The sequence below is a fragment of the Sphaerodactylus townsendi genome, linkage group LG04, assembly GCF_021028975.2.
Source record: "Sphaerodactylus townsendi isolate TG3544 linkage group LG04, MPM_Stown_v2.3, whole genome shotgun sequence".
NCBI lineage: Eukaryota > Metazoa > Chordata > Lepidosauria > Squamata > Sphaerodactylidae > Sphaerodactylus > Sphaerodactylus townsendi.
Window position 1 is genome coordinate 150,063,403 of NC_059428.1, and position 20,053 is coordinate 150,083,455.

Below are 20,053 nucleotides of genomic sequence, written 5' to 3' on the forward strand. Positions count from 1 at the left end.
GTGGGGGGGGGGGGGGGTGGGGGGGGGGGGGGGTGGGGGGGGGGGGGGGTGGGGGGGGGGGGGGGTGGGGGGGGGGGGGGGTGGGGGGGGGGGGGGGTGGGGGGGGGGGGGGGTGGGGGGGGGGGGGGGTGGGGGGGGGGGGGGGTGGGGGGGGGGGGGGGTGGGGGGGGGGGGGGGTGGGGGGGGGGGGGGGTGGGGGGGGGGGGGGGTGGGGGGGGGGGGGGGTGGGGGGGGGGGGGGGTGGGGGGGGGGGGGGGTGGGGGGGGGGGGGGGTGGGGGGGGGGGGGGGTGGGGGGGGGGGGGGGTGGGGGGGGGGGGGGGTGGGGGGGGGGGGGGGTGGGGGGGGGGGGGGGTGGGGGGGGGGGGGGGTGGGGGGGGGGGGGGGTGGGGGGGGGGGGGGGTGGGGGGGGGGGGGGGTGGGGGGGGGGGGGGGTGGGGGGGGGGGGGGGTGGGGGGGGGGGGGGGTGGGGGGGGGGGGGGGTGGGGGGGGGGGGGGGTGGGGGGGGGGGGGGGTGGGGGGGGGGGGGGGTGGGGGGGGGGGGGGGTGGGGGGGGGGGGGGGTGGGGGGGGGGGGGGGTGGGGGGGGGGGGGGGTGGGGGGGGGGGGGGGTGGGGGGGGGGGGGGGTGGGGGGGGGGGGGGGTGGGGGGGGGGGGGGGTGGGGGGGGGGGGGGGTGGGGGGGGGGGGGGGTGGGGGGGGGGGGGGGTGGGGGGGGGGGGGGGTGGGGGGGGGGGGGGGTGGGGGGGGGGGGGGGTGGGGGGGGGGGGGGGTGGGGGGGGGGGGGGGTGGGGGGGGGGGGGGGTGGGGGGGGGGGGGGGTGGGGGGGGGGGGGGGTGGGGGGGGGGGGGGGTGGGGGGGGGGGGGGGTGGGGGGGGGGGGGGGTGGGGGGGGGGGGGGGTGGGGGGGGGGGGGGGTGGGGGGGGGGGGGGGTGGGGGGGGGGGGGGGTGGGGGGGGGGGGGGGTGGGGGGGGGGGGGGGTGGGGGGGGGGGGGGGTGGGGGGGGGGGGGGGTGGGGGGGGGGGGGGGTGGGGGGGGGGGGGGGTGGGGGGGGGGGGGGGTGGGGGGGGGGGGGGGTGGGGGGGGGGGGGGGTGGGGGGGGGGGGGGGTGGGGGGGGGGGGGGGTGGGGGGGGGGGGGGGTGGGGGGGGGGGGGGGTGGGGGGGGGGGGGGGTGGGGGGGGGGGGGGGTGGGGGGGGGGGGGGGTGGGGGGGGGGGGGGGTGGGGGGGGGGGGGGGTGGGGGGGGGGGGGGGTGGGGGGGGGGGGGGGTGGGGGGGGGGGGGGGTGGGGGGGGGGGGGGGTGGGGGGGGGGGGGGGTGGGGGGGGGGGGGGGTGGGGGGGGGGGGGGGTGGGGGGGGGGGGGGGTGGGGGGGGGGGGGGGTGGGGGGGGGGGGGGGTGGGGGGGGGGGGGGGTGGGGGGGGGGGGGGGTGGGGGGGGGGGGGGGTGGGGGGGGGGGGGGGTGGGGGGGGGGGGGGGTGGGGGGGGGGGGGGGTGGGGGGGGGGGGGGGTGGGGGGGGGGGGGGGTGGGGGGGGGGGGGGGTGGGGGGGGGGGGGGGTGGGGGGGGGGGGGGGTGGGGGGGGGGGGGGGTGGGGGGGGGGGGGGGTGGGGGGGGGGGGGGGTGGGGGGGGGGGGGGGTGGGGGGGGGGGGGGGTGGGGGGGGGGGGGGGTGGGGGGGGGGGGGGGTGGGGGGGGGGGGGGGTGGGGGGGGGGGGGGGTGGGGGGGGGGGGGGGTGGGGGGGGGGGGGGGTGGGGGGGGGGGGGGGTGGGGGGGGGGGGGGGTGGGGGGGGGGGGGGGTGGGGGGGGGGGGGGGTGGGGGGGGGGGGGGGTGGGGGGGGGGGGGGGTGGGGGGGGGGGGGGGTGGGGGGGGGGGGGGGTGGGGGGGGGGGGGGGTGGGGGGGGGGGGGGGTGGGGGGGGGGGGGGGTGGGGGGGGGGGGGGGTGGGGGGGGGGGGGGGTGGGGGGGGGGGGGGGTGGGGGGGGGGGGGGGTGGGGGGGGGGGGGGGTGGGGGGGGGGGGGGGTGGGGGGGGGGGGGGGTGGGGGGGGGGGGGGGTGGGGGGGGGGGGGGGTGGGGGGGGGGGGGGGTGGGGGGGGGGGGGGGTGGGGGGGGGGGGGGGTGGGGGGGGGGGGGGGTGGGGGGGGGGGGGGGTGGGGGGGGGGGGGGGTGGGGGGGGGGGGGGGTGGGGGGGGGGGGGGGTGGGGGGGGGGGGGGGTGGGGGGGGGGGGGGGTGGGGGGGGGGGGGGGTGGGGGGGGGGGGGGGTGGGGGGGGGGGGGGGTGGGGGGGGGGGGGGGTGGGGGGGGGGGGGGGTGGGGGGGGGGGGGGGTGGGGGGGGGGGGGGGTGGGGGGGGGGGGGGGTGGGGGGGGGGGGGGGTGGGGGGGGGGGGGGGTGGGGGGGGGGGGGGGTGGGGGGGGGGGGGGGTGGGGGGGGGGGGGGGTGGGGGGGGGGGGGGGTGGGGGGGGGGGGGGGTGGGGGGGGGGGGGGGTGGGGGGGGGGGGGGGTGGGGGGGGGGGGGGGTGGGGGGGGGGGGGGGTGGGGGGGGGGGGGGGTGGGGGGGGGGGGGGGTGGGGGGGGGGGGGGGTGGGGGGGGGGGGGGGTGGGGGGGGGGGGGGGTGGGGGGGGGGGGGGGTGGGGGGGGGGGGGGGTGGGGGGGGGGGGGGGTGGGGGGGGGGGGGGGTGGGGGGGGGGGGGGGTGGGGGGGGGGGGGGGTGGGGGGGGGGGGGGGTGGGGGGGGGGGGGGGTGGGGGGGGGGGGGGGTGGGGGGGGGGGGGGGTGGGGGGGGGGGGGGGTGGGGGGGGGGGGGGGTGGGGGGGGGGGGGGGTGGGGGGGGGGGGGGGTGGGGGGGGGGGGGGGTGGGGGGGGGGGGGGGTGGGGGGGGGGGGGGGTGGGGGGGGGGGGGGGTGGGGGGGGGGGGGGGTGGGGGGGGGGGGGGGTGGGGGGGGGGGGGGGTGGGGGGGGGGGGGGGTGGGGGGGGGGGGGGGTGGGGGGGGGGGGGGGTGGGGGGGGGGGGGGGTGGGGGGGGGGGGGGGTGGGGGGGGGGGGGGGTGGGGGGGGGGGGGGGTGGGGGGGGGGGGGGGTGGGGGGGGGGGGGGGTGGGGGGGGGGGGGGGTGGGGGGGGGGGGGGGTGGGGGGGGGGGGGGGTGGGGGGGGGGGGGGGTGGGGGGGGGGGGGGGTGGGGGGGGGGGGGGGTGGGGGGGGGGGGGGGTGGGGGGGGGGGGGGGTGGGGGGGGGGGGGGGTGGGGGGGGGGGGGGGTGGGGGGGGGGGGGGGTGGGGGGGGGGGGGGGTGGGGGGGGGGGGGGGTGGGGGGGGGGGGGGGTGGGGGGGGGGGGGGGTGGGGGGGGGGGGGGGTGGGGGGGGGGGGGGGTGGGGGGGGGGGGGGGTGGGGGGGGGGGGGGGTGGGGGGGGGGGGGGGTGGGGGGGGGGGGGGGTGGGGGGGGGGGGGGGTGGGGGGGGGGGGGGGTGGGGGGGGGGGGGGGTGGGGGGGGGGGGGGGTGGGGGGGGGGGGGGGTGGGGGGGGGGGGGGGTGGGGGGGGGGGGGGGTGGGGGGGGGGGGGGGTGGGGGGGGGGGGGGGTGGGGGGGGGGGGGGGTGGGGGGGGGGGGGGGTGGGGGGGGGGGGGGGTGGGGGGGGGGGGGGGTGGGGGGGGGGGGGGGTGGGGGGGGGGGGGGGTGGGGGGGGGGGGGGGTGGGGGGGGGGGGGGGTGGGGGGGGGGGGGGGTGGGGGGGGGGGGGGGTGGGGGGGGGGGGGGGTGGGGGGGGGGGGGGGTGGGGGGGGGGGGGGGTGGGGGGGGGGGGGGGTGGGGGGGGGGGGGGGTGGGGGGGGGGGGGGGTGGGGGGGGGGGGGGGTGGGGGGGGGGGGGGGTGGGGGGGGGGGGGGGTGGGGGGGGGGGGGGGTGGGGGGGGGGGGGGGTGGGGGGGGGGGGGGGTGGGGGGGGGGGGGGGTGGGGGGGGGGGGGGGTGGGGGGGGGGGGGGGTGGGGGGGGGGGGGGGTGGGGGGGGGGGGGGGTGGGGGGGGGGGGGGGTGGGGGGGGGGGGGGGTGGGGGGGGGGGGGGGTGGGGGGGGGGGGGGGTGGGGGGGGGGGGGGGTGGGGGGGGGGGGGGGTGGGGGGGGGGGGGGGTGGGGGGGGGGGGGGGTGGGGGGGGGGGGGGGTGGGGGGGGGGGGGGGTGGGGGGGGGGGGGGGTGGGGGGGGGGGGGGGTGGGGGGGGGGGGGGGTGGGGGGGGGGGGGGGTGGGGGGGGGGGGGGGTGGGGGGGGGGGGGGGTGGGGGGGGGGGGGGGTGGGGGGGGGGGGGGGTGGGGGGGGGGGGGGGTGGGGGGGGGGGGGGGTGGGGGGGGGGGGGGGTGGGGGGGGGGGGGGGTGGGGGGGGGGGGGGGTGGGGGGGGGGGGGGGTGGGGGGGGGGGGGGGTGGGGGGGGGGGGGGGTGGGGGGGGGGGGGGGTGGGGGGGGGGGGGGGTGGGGGGGGGGGGGGGTGGGGGGGGGGGGGGGTGGGGGGGGGGGGGGGTGGGGGGGGGGGGGGGTGGGGGGGGGGGGGGGTGGGGGGGGGGGGGGGTGGGGGGGGGGGGGGGTGGGGGGGGGGGGGGGTGGGGGGGGGGGGGGGTGGGGGGGGGGGGGGGTGGGGGGGGGGGGGGGTGGGGGGGGGGGGGGGTGGGGGGGGGGGGGGGTGGGGGGGGGGGGGGGTGGGGGGGGGGGGGGGTGGGGGGGGGGGGGGGTGGGGGGGGGGGGGGGTGGGGGGGGGGGGGGGTGGGGGGGGGGGGGGGTGGGGGGGGGGGGGGGTGGGGGGGGGGGGGGGTGGGGGGGGGGGGGGGTGGGGGGGGGGGGGGGTGGGGGGGGGGGGGGGTGGGGGGGGGGGGGGGTGGGGGGGGGGGGGGGTGGGGGGGGGGGGGGGTGGGGGGGGGGGGGGGTGGGGGGGGGGGGGGGTGGGGGGGGGGGGGGGTGGGGGGGGGGGGGGGTGGGGGGGGGGGGGGGTGGGGGGGGGGGGGGGTGGGGGGGGGGGGGGGTGGGGGGGGGGGGGGGTGGGGGGGGGGGGGGGTGGGGGGGGGGGGGGGTGGGGGGGGGGGGGGGTGGGGGGGGGGGGGGGTGGGGGGGGGGGGGGGTGGGGGGGGGGGGGGGTGGGGGGGGGGGGGGGTGGGGGGGGGGGGGGGTGGGGGGGGGGGGGGGTGGGGGGGGGGGGGGGTGGGGGGGGGGGGGGGTGGGGGGGGGGGGGGGTGGGGGGGGGGGGGGGTGGGGGGGGGGGGGGGTGGGGGGGGGGGGGGGTGGTGGGGGGGGGGGGGTTGGGGGGGGGGGGGGGTGGGGGGGGCGGGGGGGTGGGGGGGGGGGGGGGTGGGGGGGGGGGGGGGTGGGGGGGGGGGGGGGTGGGGGGGGGGGGGGGTTGGGGGCGGGGGGGGTGGGGGGGGGGGGGGGTGGGGGGGGGGGGGGGGGGGGGGGGGGGGGGGGGGGGGGGGGGGGGGGTGGGGGGGGGGGGGGGGGGGGGGGGGGGGGGGTGGGGGGGGGGGGGTGGGGGGGTGGGGGGGGGGGTGGAGGGGGGGGGGGGGGGTTGGACTTAATGACCCTTGAGGTCTCTTCCAACTCAAAAGGGTCAGCTTCCATCCCTCACCTCTCCACACTGAAAGAATGAAAGTGGTTTTTATCCTTCATGTACAGGGTAGGTCATGGGACACATTCAGTGAACGTTTTTTTCTCCTTTGGATTTGATAACAGGTTCACTAAAGAGAACAAGGAATCCACAGACCCCTATGTCTTCCTGCCCTTTGGAGCTGGTCCAAGAAACTGCATTGGGATGCGCTTTGCTCTCCTGTCCTTGAAAGTGGCCGTGACTGTCCTTCTGCAAAGATATTCTTTCCGTCCCTGCAAAGAGACTCAGGTGAGCAACAGGACTTTTAAATTCAGGGTACTAGATCTGCTTCACTAGCAGAGGTTGGTTCTCTAGAAGCAGGTGGTCAATGCTATATTTATACAGCTCTGTCCCATTTCCTTAGAAAGCATCTGAGATGCTGTCATTTCGATGGCTAGATTTGAGTCTGGTGATACTTTAGAGACCAACAAGGTTTTCGAGCTGTGAGCTTTTGAGAGTCATAGTTCCTCTTGTCAGATAGGACACAAATTCACAGTTTTGAGAACTGCAAAACCATATGCGTGATAATATCTTCTAGATGGGAAAACTGCAGAAAATAATCTTGCAGAAACGTTTGGAAGATTGTGACATTGTGAATGGACTAATGGGAAACGATTTCCCGCCCCCTCCTCCAAAAAAATTAAACATGCTACATGATCCTTACTTCAATTCAATTCAATACTTGAATTGGCATAAACAAAGAAGTTAATAAAAGTATAAATAAACAGATTAAAAGAAGAAAATAGATTTTAATTTGATCCTTACTTCATCATGAATAAATAACCTTTAGGATATAATGTATCTTAAATAGAGATCTGTTTAATCTATCTTTAGATAGATTTTTTCCCCTTAAAAAGGACTTTTATTTTTTCCCCTTAAAAAGGACTTTTATTTTTTTAAATTTTAAAAATTTTAAAATGATTTTTTATTTTTTTTTTAATTGATTTTTATCTAGCCTGGTGTTTACCCATTTTAGCGCTCTTGGTCATTTGCATCCTTAGGTGTGAACAGAGTTGCTGACCGATCTGATGCAGGTGCATTCCAGTTGTTCCCAGTATTGTTGATATCATATCACTAATTGGCTTTTCTGGATTTTTCCCCTTTTGAATGCCAAAGATCCCCCTGGAACTGGACCCCAAAGGCTTCATGCAACCCAAAAAACCCATCATGCTGAAGATGGTCCCCAGAGCCCCCGCTGAACCCGAGGAATAAAGGGATTTGAAGTACCTTAGATGCTGCCGCCACCTTATTGCCTTCCCCTCACACGGGACTAGTAACTTGCATACTGGAGCTGAAAGGGAGAAAACGGCAGCTTTTGCCTCAAGATCCGGCTCTGCTTCCTGTGATAGACTTGGAAATCTTCGTTTTTGCCTGGGTGGTCTCTTTCAGCCTCCGATCAGAAGCTTTTCTGATATGACAGAAGTTCTTAATTTCCATCCACTTTAGATTGTCTTGCGACCAGCTAAGTTTTATAGGTGCCTCTTTTTATTAGAAGTTATCCTTTTGGGCAGAGAGATCATGTTTTCTCCTGAGCACTGAGATGAAGATGTTGGCGTTTTGATAGAAATGTAACTGGGGCCACTTAGAACTTACCTTTTGGACAGGTGACTGTGGAAACCAAGAACATTTACATCAATTCTCATAGAATTCGAAAATCCTAAAAGCTCAAAGACAAGCTTCACTTCTGGAGTTGATGCTATACATGGTTGTGTGAGATCTTATCAAGATATCTATTAACACTCCACTGTGGGTGTCCACACTTTTGTGGGGGGTGGGGACTAGAGGAACAGAAGCTTTTCTGTGGTGGTAACCTCCATTGAGCAACTTCCTCTCCATTACGCAACTTCCTCTCCACATTATCAACGTTTATATACCAGGCTTTCCCCCTGAGCATTTAAAAACACCCAATTCATTTTGCTAGGCCTGTGTTCATTCTTTGTGTGTCCATTTTATGCTCCTGTGGATTTCTTTGTTATTGTTCTGTTGTTTTGCTCATGTGTGAGAGCTCTATGTACTGGTACTATGCTAAATTGGAGATGAGAGATTGTTTTGAATTCCTGCTTCCCAGTCAGTCTTCTGTTCCCTTCTGGAGACTTTTGTTTCTAGTTAGCCCCTTGCCCTCCCCTTAATATACTTGCTCTGCACCCTTGAGACCTAATGAATCTAAGGCTTATTTGAAATCTGCCCACTTATTTGAAAGGGTACCCTTTAGAAATGGGTGGAGCTTTGGGGAAAATATGGAACAGATGTGGCAGCGAATAATTTTTGATTAATCACACCAAATATTGCATAGGTAGGAGGCAGAATTGTGAGAACGCATCTTCAGGAAAGGAGTTTGCTTCTGTTCAATATGAGCTTCCCTGTGTTTATGCTGTGTTTGTACTGGATTTTTAAATGGGTTCTCACATCAATATAAAAGAGTGTCTTCCGTTACTCTACCAATATTGAAAAGAGTGCTTCCTGGGTAAGAGATGTTGTCAACTGCTCTTCGAAAATGCTGTAGTTCTCTGTTGTGACAGGATACAGTGTACGGATCATCTCTTTTATTTCGCTTGAAGTGTCTGACTCAACAATATTGACAAACGTATCAAATTGCATATATCAAAATGATCACTTTTGGCACTTAGAAAGCTGCAGGGGGAGGGGGGGGTTGGCATTTTTTTGTGTGTATATATATATAAACCCCTGCTCTTGACAGTTCTCCTTTGCCTATGAACATGCGGTAGAATATGTGTTTTATCCGCTGAAGATCTGAGATTCAGTTAGTGAGAGCCGGCAGAGTTTGTTTATTTATTTATACTGTGCTTTCTCCTCAATGGAGGACCCAAGTGGCTTACAAAATCATGTTCTTCTCCATTTTATCCGCACAACAACAAATTTGTGAAGTAGGCTAGAGTGACTAGCCCAAAGTCACCTAATGAGCTTCCGTGGTAGAGTGGGGATTTTTTTAGCTTGGATACCCAACACCCTAACCACTACACAAGACAGCTGCAGGGCTCAGTTCGAATCCCTACTCATCCACGCAGCTCAATGTATGATCATAGGCTAATCGTTCTCTTTCAGTCCAACCTACCTCACAGGGTTGTAGTGAGGATAAAATACAGGAGGGAAGAGCCATGTACCCTGCCCTGCTCTCCTGAGAGAAAAGGGAGGGATAAAAGTATAGTGAAACAGTGTGAGTGTCAATGTGGTGTAGTGGGAAGAGGGATCTGGGAGATCAAGATTCAAATCCCTGCTTTGCCACAGAAGCTTGCTGGGTAATTTTGGTCCTGTCACACACACTTGGCCTAACCCACCTCAAGGTGTGGGGAGGACAATGATAGATGCTGTTTTGGGTCCCCGTTGAGGGGAAAAGTGGGGTCCAATTCCTGTAAAGAAATTAAATAAACAGTGGGTGCCATTTTTCCTGTCAGAAAACACCCTCACAAAAAGGAATCCTGCCCCTCCCCCACTGACCTTTCATGCACAAAAATTAAGCAACTGTAACTTCATCACCTGCATGAGTGTCTTCCCCATTTATGAGGAAAACGAAACCCTGCCAGCTTGGTAAACAGTGCCCCTCCTATCCCCCCCACCCCCGGCTGCGAGTCTGTAAAATAAATATTAAAACAACCAGAAGGGCAAACAAAAAACCCAAGAGCTAAGGGGAAAGGGGGGAAAGACCAGCCTAAATCTCTCCAGGCTGGACACCTTGGAGAAGTTTGGGTTGATGCCAGTGGCCTACAGACAGGTGACTAAAACCGTATTTGACTGGGTTTCCCAGAAAGGAATTCACCTTCTGGCTGACTGGGGGAAAAACTTTTAAAATGATGTAACCTCGGAGAAATAAAGAGGGAAGTTAATCTCTGTTTAGGTAGTGGTTTCGACACCCGCAGATCTGTGAAAGAGCAATCTCTGCTCCACCTTTCTGGGTTGGTTTGTTTTTTAAATAGGAGGGGATAGAAGACGTCTCTTTGACTTTCCTGTAAACTCGGCAGGTAATTTTGCCAGAGTCAGGATGTTATGGTTCTCTGTGTTCACCCTGAGAAGGGATTAGGTAAATGGGTGCAGGCAAGATCCATCCATGACTACTAGCCAAAACCCCCTGAAAGGTACATCCATGACTAGAGGTACTAAATCTCTGGCCCCTTCCACACATGCAGAATAATGCACTTTCAATCCACTTTCATAATTGTTTGGAAGTGGATTTTGGTATTCCGCACAGCTGCAAAGTGCATTGGAAGTGGATTGAGAGTGCCTTATACTGCATGTGCAGAAAGGGCCTCTGAATCCCAGTGCTTCCGCACTTGCAGAATAATGCATTTTCAGTCCACTTTCACAATTGTTTACAAGTGGATTTTGCTATTCCGCACAGTAAAATCCAGCTGCCAAATGCATTGAAAGTGGATTGAAAGTGCATTATTCTGCATGTGCAGAAGGGACCTTCCCAGTGCTAGGGAGGCGATCTCAGAGGAAGGCCTTGTGACCTCTGCACCCCGTTTGTCAGCCTTCAAAAGTAGTTGGTTGGACTTTGTGCAAAGAAGGAGGCTGAACTAGATAAGACAGAATTGTTGTTCTTTGCGCAAGCCTTCAAGATGAAGAAGAGGAGGATTTGAATTTGCCTTTCTCTCCTGTAAGGAGTCTCAACAGGGCTTACAGACTCCTTTTCCTTCCTCGCTTTGTGAAGGAGGTGGGACTGAGAGTTCTGAGAGAACCGTAACTGGCTCAAGGTCATCCATCGGGCTTCCTGTGGAACAGCAGGGAAACAAACCAATTGAATTAAAGAGGCTCTGCAGGAATGTGTTCTCAATAGTGCCGTTTGGTTCCTTACTGTGGGTAGTCCCTATATGAGTATGTAACTGGGGCTTGTTTCGTGTATTTGATAGTTTGTATGTTTGTATCACACTGTTGCACTTTCTATCGCACTATATTTATTTGCATTTGATGTACTATATTGGCCATTGGAGAGTATTTAGTTTAGTTTAGTTTGATAGTAAACAAACCCAGTTCACCAGTTAAGAGTCTGCTGCTCATGTGGAGCAGTTGGGAGTCAAGCCTGTTTCTCCACAATAGAGTCCTCCACTCTTAACCGCTACACCACGCTGGCTCTGGAACTACCACTGTAGAGATTAGTTCCGCAAGAGAAAATGGCTGCTTTGGAGGGCAGTCCCTGTAGCGATATACAGTCCTATTAATTTTATGACAGCAAGCCAGCAGCAGCTGGAGGTGTGACAAAGGGTTTCCGGCACAGATTATCCTCCTAATTTTCACAACGACGACCTTGCAAAGGGTTGCTGTGCTCCAGGTGGGATGTGGAGAATCTCCCCCAGTTACAACAGCTGACAGATCTGTTCTCCTGGAGAAAATGACTGCTGGCAAGGTGGACTCTGCGGCAGTGAGGTCCCTCCTTTCCAGGTTCCAGCCCCCAAGATCTCCAGGATTTCAGCACCTGGAGCTGGCAACCATCCCACCCCATGTGGCTGAGTGCAAGGGGGTGAGCTGAGATTCAGGTTGTAACCTTGTCTGAGTCCCTATGTAGCTTGATCCTGTACTGAAAAGTAAATGCCATGGATTGCAAACTTAACCATTTTTTTAACCTTCTGGTTATCGTTTAGGATCTCTTGTGCAATGCTACTTTATTTTTCCTCCTCTCCCTTCCACTCTGCAGAGTGATCTTTAAAGGGCAAAAACGAATAAACAATTACAGGAGAAAGTGGAAGGAAGAGTATGAGCGCGCCTGTGCAAAGGGCTGCCCCTCCCTGGTTTAGAGAGCTGGTTGCATAAGAAAACTTTGTCCTGGAGAGACGAGGAGCGGGATTTTCTGCTCCCAGAATTGGATTCCACCCCTGCGTTGTCATGGAAACCTGGATCTTAGTCGTTGCCTTTCTGGTCCTTCTCCTCCTGTGAGTGTGGGGGGTGGGTCTGGCTTTGGGGTGGAGGGGACTTGTTGCTGGGCACAGAACTTGTTGCTGGGCACAGCCACCCGGGAAAGGGAGAGAAGTTTAGAGCAAGGAAGTTTGGCCAGAGCAAAACGACTGGAACATCCCGGCTCTGTTTGCTGAAGTTTCAAAAACCGCTCAGATGCCCAGGAGGATGCTGTGAACAGAAAGAAGTTAAGCTTTGCTAATTTCAGCCCTTTTTGCACTGTTGCAACAAAATTAAGCAGTAATCCACCCCACTCTCATAGCACCTTCCTCCTAGGAAAATAGTTTTAGAAGGTAGCCATGTTAATCTGCAGTAGAACAGTTAGATTCAAGACCAGGAGCACCTTATCATAGAGGACAGGGGGAAAATGTGCTTCTGATTAATGTTTTTTTACTTTTAAAAGCCAGTGTGCTTTAGTGATTAAGAGCAGGTGGACTCTGATCTGGAGAACTGGGTTTGATTTCCCTTTCCTCCGCATGAGCAGCAGACTCTTAACTGGTGAACTGGATTTGTTTCCCTGCTCCTACGCATGAAGTCTGCTAGGTGACCTTGGGCCAGTCACAGATCTCTCTCTGAACTCTCTCAGTACCTCCACTCTCTTTAACTTTGTTATTAACTAGAGACCAACCAGAGTTTCAGGGTGTAAGCTTTTGAGAGTCAAAGCTCCCTTCATCAGATATGGCATTAGAGCGTTGACTTTGAAACACTTATATCTCTCCTGAATGTCTGCGTGGGATCTTTGCAGCCAAATACAAAAGGAGTATCCTTCTGGCGCTAACAGAGTTCTCGGCACTTGTCCCTCGTCCTTGGCACTCGTCCTGCCGATGTCGATTCTTTCTGGATCAGTGTCTCTCAGTTGCCCTCACTGGCCTCTTGCCTTGATTGTCTTCCTAGATATGGGATCTGGCCATACCGTTTCTTCAAGAAGCTGGGGATTCCCGGCCCTCAGCCTTTGCCTTTCATCGGGACCTTTCACCACTACCGAAAAGTGAGTATATCCGAAGGTGATCCCTGCCGGCCTGCTGAATTTCTCTCCTTCAGGGGTTAAGTGCTTATATCATTGCAGGAATCTTGTAGGGCAGGTAGATCTGAGAAGCCACGGTTTGCTCCCAGTCACCTGTTGAGCTTCATGCGGGTGTGTTAAGTACGGTTAAGTCGCTTCCCGCTCATCGTAGCCTGTGAATCAATGTCCTCCAGAACACCCCATTGTTCACAGCCTTGCTCAGGCCTTGCAAACTGCATTGAACCTCGTAGGAGGCAAGTTTAAGATCCTCAACCCACCCAGAACATGCTATATTCCGCTCTGCTTTGTTGTCAGAATTTATTTTTTTAAAACTTCAAATAAAATACTGCATCTTTGCAGGAAGAAGTTTGAGTCCCACGGCAGCTCTAAGACCAGCCAAGCTTTATTCTCTGTCACTTAGATCATTGTGATAATTCTGCTCACAAGATGCTTCCCCTATTTGGATTTCGGCAATAAATAAATCATTTAATTTATTACATTCCAAATTCCTTCGGAAACTAATGGAGCTCCCTAGATGTGTGCCTTATGCTGCTTTGTGCATTGAGATGGGCCAAGAACTCTAGAAACCTTGGCATGGGTAAGGGCCATAAAATATTGGCTGCATATACATTTTCTAGCTGGATCCAATAGCTATATTCCCTCTCTGTTATCAGATCACTTTATTTCAGAATGGTATACTTTGATCTTTAGAAAGGTTGAAGCTATTGGTTTCCCCTTGGAATCTCTCCTTATGTTCACAAAGGTGGAAGCCTTCAGACTAATTAAGAATAGGCTCTTGGATCTTGATTTTCATAATCTGACTCGTGCTGCCAAGACGACCTGTTCTCCAACTACATTGTTAATCCCATGCGAGCGTGGAATTATGGCAGCATATCTTCGTCTGCTGATTAATCCCACCCAGAGGAGAGCCTTGGCTACTGCAAGATGTAATGTGCTGCCATCAGCTCTGCTGGAGGGAAGATTCAAGAATATGGAACGTTCTAAAAGAGTTTGTTCATGTGATAGGACTACGGTTGAAATACTTGACCATTCTTTGTTTCTATGCCCTAAATACAATAAGATACGCATGGAATACATGAACTCCATTTTCTTGCAATGTTCTCAGTGGCATTAGTGTTATAAGATACCCAATCTCCTGAACAGCTCTGATGTGCTCTTTTGCGAAACTGTTGCAAATTTTATACTGGAAAACTAGTAATTTTAACTGTATTTCTTAACCTTGTTTTGTTTTAAAATTTTGTCCTGCTTTATATGCCAATAAAGGCTTGTGTGTGTGTGCTCACAAGATGCTCTCGTTATTTACTATCTCTGACGGAACTTTTGTGTGCATGCTGAAAACTTTGGTGGTCTTAAAAGGTGCTTCTAGACTCAGATTTTTTCCCCTGCTGCTTCAATTCAACACTGCTACCTGTCTGAATCTAATTTTACTGTAGGCATTTTAAATAAACTATTTGTATGCTCACCTTTCTCCCGAGCATCTGAGGTCCCTTCCGCACATGCAGAATCATGCACTTTCAATCCACTTTCAGTGCACTTTGCAGCTGGATTTTACTGTGTGGAATAGCAAAATCCACTTGCAAAGAATTGCGAAAATGGATCCAATGTGCATTATTCCGCACATACAGAAGGAGCTTCAGGAGCTTCAGTTTACAATAATATAAAAATAATTTGATAGTGCAAAAACAGTAGAACAGGTATAAAAATTCATTTCTTTAAAAAAAATCTTAACACACCACCTCTCCTTATAAGCAGGGCATTTCCCTTTTGCCCTCAAAAGCTCTCCAGAATACCATAGTTTTATAGCCTTGCTGGAAAGCTAAGATAGAAGCCTAGCGAGTTTTCGAAGATCAGCTGATCAGCAAAGTATCTGATGAATAGAATTCATTTTCACTTCGCTGGAACTGTCCTTTCTTCTTACACCTCTCTCACCTTGACAGGGGGCTTTGGATTTCGACCTGAAGTGTTATCAGAAGTATGGTAAACTCTGGGGGTGAGTATTCATTTCTTTTTAGCTATTTACAACATTTCTGAGCCACCACTGCACCCAAATAAGGCCCCCAACTATCCCACAGAATGACTTCCCAGTGGGGAAAGGTTATCTGAACAATGCTAAAATGTTCCCTGGTGATTAAGTTCTAAAATGAACCTGCAAGAAAGATTTCATGCTTCATTTGGACATCATGTCCTCTTACTCCAAGGACCTGCTTTTAATGGATAGGGACCATTTTTAATGGATGGCAGCCATTTTGTACGGCAACCACTTGGTATCAAAATTCCAAAGATGCCCACAGGCTCAGAAAGGTTGCATCCCCCTGTGCTAAATGATAAATGGGTTGTTGGTATGTTTATTTATTTTAAAATTTGCTATCCCTCCTTTTATAACTTAAGGTAAAGAAAACGAGGCTACAGCTAATTGCTGACAGTAATGAGCCTCCAACTGGAGTGAAAAAGAAAGAACTTATCATACTATATAATTCTTTTACATCTCTTTTGCATTTCAAATGACAAAATATAAAGTATACAGGTATGTCACAAATCAGCTATTTATACAAGGATAAGGTAGTCTAGATTCAATGCCGACCTTGTAAGGAGACTTCAAGGCTTATTCTGTGGGGGAAAAAATACACGAACAAATAAAATAGATAGATAGTAAAGGATACAGGGGCGGGCAGTACTACATTAATGGCAAAATATTAATACTTACAAATGACCAAATATTCATTCTTGCAAACTGAAAGATACCCCAAGAAACACTAGCTATCATAACCTAACCAGCTTTTGCTACTGAAGTGAGTTAGAACACCCTCATGTGATATGCCTCATTTGGCATCTGATGATACTTTGGCAGGCATCAGTTATATGCTTTCCAAGAGAATATTCTGTGAATAGCAGCATTCTCACTCTTCCCTCTGTCGGATGATGGCTTCCTCCCTGCCCCTTTCTTGCTTTAAGGCGGCTCGAGACCTGGAAGCCCCTCGAGAAGGCACTGCCTTATGGGCAAGCATTTCAAAAGTTTATCTTCTCCCTCCTCCTTTTTTTTTGGGCAGCAAGAATATATGGCGTTTGGCAGCCCGTGGTAGTAAGATCATCTGGATTCCACCATCATCAAAAACATCTTGGTGAAAGAATGCTACACCTATTTCACTAACCATGGATAGGTATTCCCGTGAAGTGCTTTTTCTGGTAAGAGATCTTTTGGATAAAGACATCCTTGATCCTGAGAGGAGATTACTTTGCTACAGTCTCTGGAGCACATCCGAAGCAACTGGATTGCCAATGCGTGGGTGTAATGTACATCAAGCAGTTCTCTCTATTTTTGTGTTGTTGTTCTACATAGGACTTCGGCTTGAATGGAGACTTAGATGATTACTTCTCGGTAGCAAAGAGATGATGAACAAAGTGGAAGAGAATTACGCGCAGATCCTCTAAACCCACCTTTACCAAAGCGGGAGACTGAAGGAGGTAAAAGCCTGAAGCGCTCCCGAGTGATATGAAGCGATGAATATTTTTTGGCCAACAACTTGATTATGTTCTCCCCAGTTAATCAGTTTGGTTTGACTCTTTTGAAGGAGCTTTATTAATTAATATTATTAATATTGCAATAATAATTAATGAAATTTTTTTTAACCATATGGCATTGTGTTTTTGAACCTGTCTCTTGGGAATCCAAAGAACCTTACAACTTTCTGTTAGGGGAGTGATAAGACTGGGCGGAGAGAATCGCGAGGAACAGGGCAAAGAGTTAGAAAACCAGACTTTAGGGCCCTTGGCGGGTAATGCTGTAAGCAGTTACTCCTATTTAAGTCCCATGACTAAGCGCCAGTGTGGTTTAGTGGTTAAGAGCAGAGAAGAACCAGCTCCTCCACGCATGAGGCCTGCTGAGTGACCAGCAGGCCAGTCACAGTCCTCTGGGAACAACTCTCAGCCCCACCTATCTCTGTTGTGGGGAGGAGAAGGAAAGGCGGTTGTCAGGCTGCTTTGAGACTCCAGCAGGGACGCAAAACCTTACCTTTTCTTCTAGTTAGGTTTGCTCTGTTAATTTGAAATTTGCATTTACTTCTGCCTTGGCTATGAAGTGGTCCTGAAATATAGTCTGTTGTTCTGTAAGGCTGCGTGTTTACAAACACTCAAAATGAAAACAGGAACTTGTTCATTGTAAACTGATGTCAGTTTCTTGTGCTTCGTATTAGTTGAGTATTCGTTCATTTGGATTTTTTGAAACCTGATTTCTCCAGCTAAAGGAGGTTACAGTGGTTACAAACATACACTAAAAATGCTGTCAGCAAACAATAAACATAACTCAAATACCAAGATCAGACCAAGCCCAGAATTCTTACAGGCCCTCGAGGCCTGGCTTCCTATGTGCATCATAGCCCATTAGTAAAAAGGCATACTGAATAACTCAGCCTGACCTAGCTCCTGAAAAATCACTGCTGTTTTAATAGCCTCAGGTAACTGTTCCACTAGTTTGGGACCACCCCAGGAAAGTCTGGTTTTTTTTCTAGTTGGCACAGATCTAATTTGCAGGATGGAATTTTTAACAGTTGGTTGACTGAGTGGAACAAATAAGGGTGGTTGTTTGGAGAGCCAACTCAATCCCAGTTCAAAACATCTAAAAAACGTCTAAGAACCTTTACCTATTTAGCAATCCTGATTATCTTCTCCACACCAATATAGGGCCTGAGTGAACTGAGATCAAGTCCAAATTAAATTGAGGTTGGAAGGTTCCCATAGATAGAAGAAAGGCTCTGGAGAACGGTTGGGTTGGCTATGTCTGAAGTTATATAGTGAGCTTGTCTTCATGCTACATCCTTGCTGGTTTTAACAGAGCATGTTTCTATTTAATGAAAGGCCGTTCTGAAGTGTCAACGGCACCTGAGGAATCTGTTTTGTGTTTCAGATGTTTCCCATCATTATCCATAATGGAGAGAAACTGCTGAGGAACGTCCAGAAAAAAGCAGCTAAGGACGAAGACGTCGCTATGAAAGAGTGAGTGATTCGTATCGGTAGATTCGGTCGATCGGTCGATTTTAGAGTAGAAACCGAATTGCATTGCAAACCCCCCCCCCCCCCGACATTCCTATTTTGTATTTTGTGCAGTGTCTTTGTCATCAGAAATTTTGTCTTTGGTTCTCTGCTCAGCAGTGTATCTCCTTAAAATTCTGATCTGCTAAGTTTGCTGGCTGGGAACACCTGATCAAGCCCTCCCCTCCTTTGTGATTCCTTTGTGAATGAAATGGACATATCACAGAATCAAGAATGGAGTTAAATGAGCAACACTCGAATGTATGGCATGTTATTTCAGTTCACAGGAGAGACATTCTCCAAGAATGCTTGGGTTTAATGTATTGTCGAAGGCTTTCATGGCCGGAATCACTGGGACGATGTGTGGTTTCTGGGCTGTATGGCCGTGTTCTGGTAGCATTTTCTCTTGTTGGCTTGCTGGGAGCCCATCACAGATGACTGGGGGAAGGCAACAGCCAATCACCCTGTGAACAAAGTTGGCTGCATTTGTGGCTGGCATCTTCAGAGGATCTTCAGAGACTCAAATAAGTCAGATAACAATGCGGAATTAGTCAGAGGTGGTTTTTAAAGCACCTACAGTCTACAAAAGGCGCTTACTTGATTCTGCAAAGTGTGTCTCTCAGTTTGATGGTCCCAAGCAAATCACAGTGCTCTTATTCTTACTGAACAAGTTCCTCCGAAACAAACGTCCTGAGTCATGGCATCTATCAGGTTTACATGTCCTCTTTTTCCCCTTCTCCACAGCTTGTTTGGGGCCTACAGCATGGATGTTATAACCAGCACGTCCTTCAGCGTTGACGTTGATTCAATGAACAATCCTGATGACCCTTTCATCATGCACGTCAAAAAGCTTCTCAAGTTCAGCTTCTTTAGTCCTATGTTGATCCTCCTCGGTATGGAGCCTTTATGTACCATCGAATTTGGAAAGATCGATATCCCCCTCTTGGTTTTTTAAAAATATGGGGAGCTGGACCATTCCATGATTCCACCTCCTTTTGATGATTGTACACAATTGGTCATGGAACTTCTTTCCCTGCATGCCATTGGTTGACCTTTTGAACATTCACAGACTCAACAGCCTTGAGTTTCCTTCCCCTGCAATCTTTTTATGTTGGTCATGCCCAAGACGAGAAGGTACATTCCTATATCATTCTTAGAACTGGTTCATAACAGGAAAGCAGTTACATGCATCACTGGTTTCAGGTAAGATTCGGTTCTAAGGATTACATAGAAATGTTCTAGTTAGTTCGTTAGTTCGTTAGTTTGTTAGTTCGTTCATTCGTTCGTTCGTTCATTCCATTTGTACGCCACCCTCCCCATAGGGGCTTAGAGCTGCTTACAGCATATATATAAAATTAATAAATAAACAGTCAACAATTAAAACAGTTAAGACAATTAAAACAGTTAGGACAATTAAAATCCAACCTAGTCTAATATTAAAAGCACGTTTGAATTAAAATCGCCTAAAAGCTAACTGTCAAATCAGAGTTAAAATAAGACTGGCATCATGTGCCTTTTAAAGCAAATAGGGAATTGGGATTTGGGCAGGCAACAAGTGCAATTGGAAGTAGATAATTACATTTTCAGTTTCCAGTTTTTTGGGCCTCAACCAAAAGCCCGGCGGAACAGCTCTGCCTTACAGACCCTGCGGAATTGCCTCAAATCCCGCAGGGCCCTGATGTTTTTCATCTTGAGCAAGACCAGTATAGAAGATAGGGAGAAGAGGCGGACTCTGTCTGAATCCATGAAGGACATCCATCCTTCCTGTTGGCTTACTGGGAGTCCATCACAGATGACTGGAGGAAGGCAACAGCCAATCACCCTGTAAACAAAGTCTTCCTAGTAATGTCATGCTGTGACGTCACCCCATGGATATGTAATGGCCCAGTGCTTGCACAGGGAACTGCTTTCATTTTTACCTAAAGCTAGAAAAAGGCTTCGGACTTTCCTCCATGGTATGCTGAGATGGAAGAAGAAGAGTTTGGATTTCTACCTCCCTTTCTCTCCTGGAATGTAGGAGTGGGGCAACAAATCTGGTTCATCTGATAAGACTCCTCCACTCATATGGAGGAGTGGGAAATCGAACCCGGTTCCCCAGATTAGAGTCCATCTGCTGTTAACCACTATGCTATGCTGGCATACATACATGCCACTCTTGGGTGATTCAGATCTTGCTCTGCTAAAACCATTGTGCTAGGGTCTTGTCCCTCCCAAAGGGGGTGAGCTTTCTTCCTGACTTGTTGCACCTTCCTGAGCGACCACCTGGCTTTTCTCCTCTGCAGTCGTCTTCCCATTCTTCATGAAAGTGCTGGAGAAGCTAAATGTCACCATGTTACCTGGCTCCTTTATGAAATTCTTCAAGAACGTAGTCCAGAAAATCAAGAGGGACCGGCAGAAGAACGATCACACGGTTAGTGTAGCCCATGTGAACCTGTGGACAGAGAGTGTGCGTGCGTGCGTGCGTGCGTGCGTGCGTGCGTGCGTGCGTGCGTG

The 20,053-nt window shown here is 57.0% G+C and overlaps 1 pseudogene; it reads left to right on the plus strand.

Moving 5' to 3' along the window:
• Nucleotides 1–20,053, plus strand: part of LOC125431003 — a 47,284-nt pseudogene that overhangs the window by 10,118 nt on the left and 17,113 nt on the right.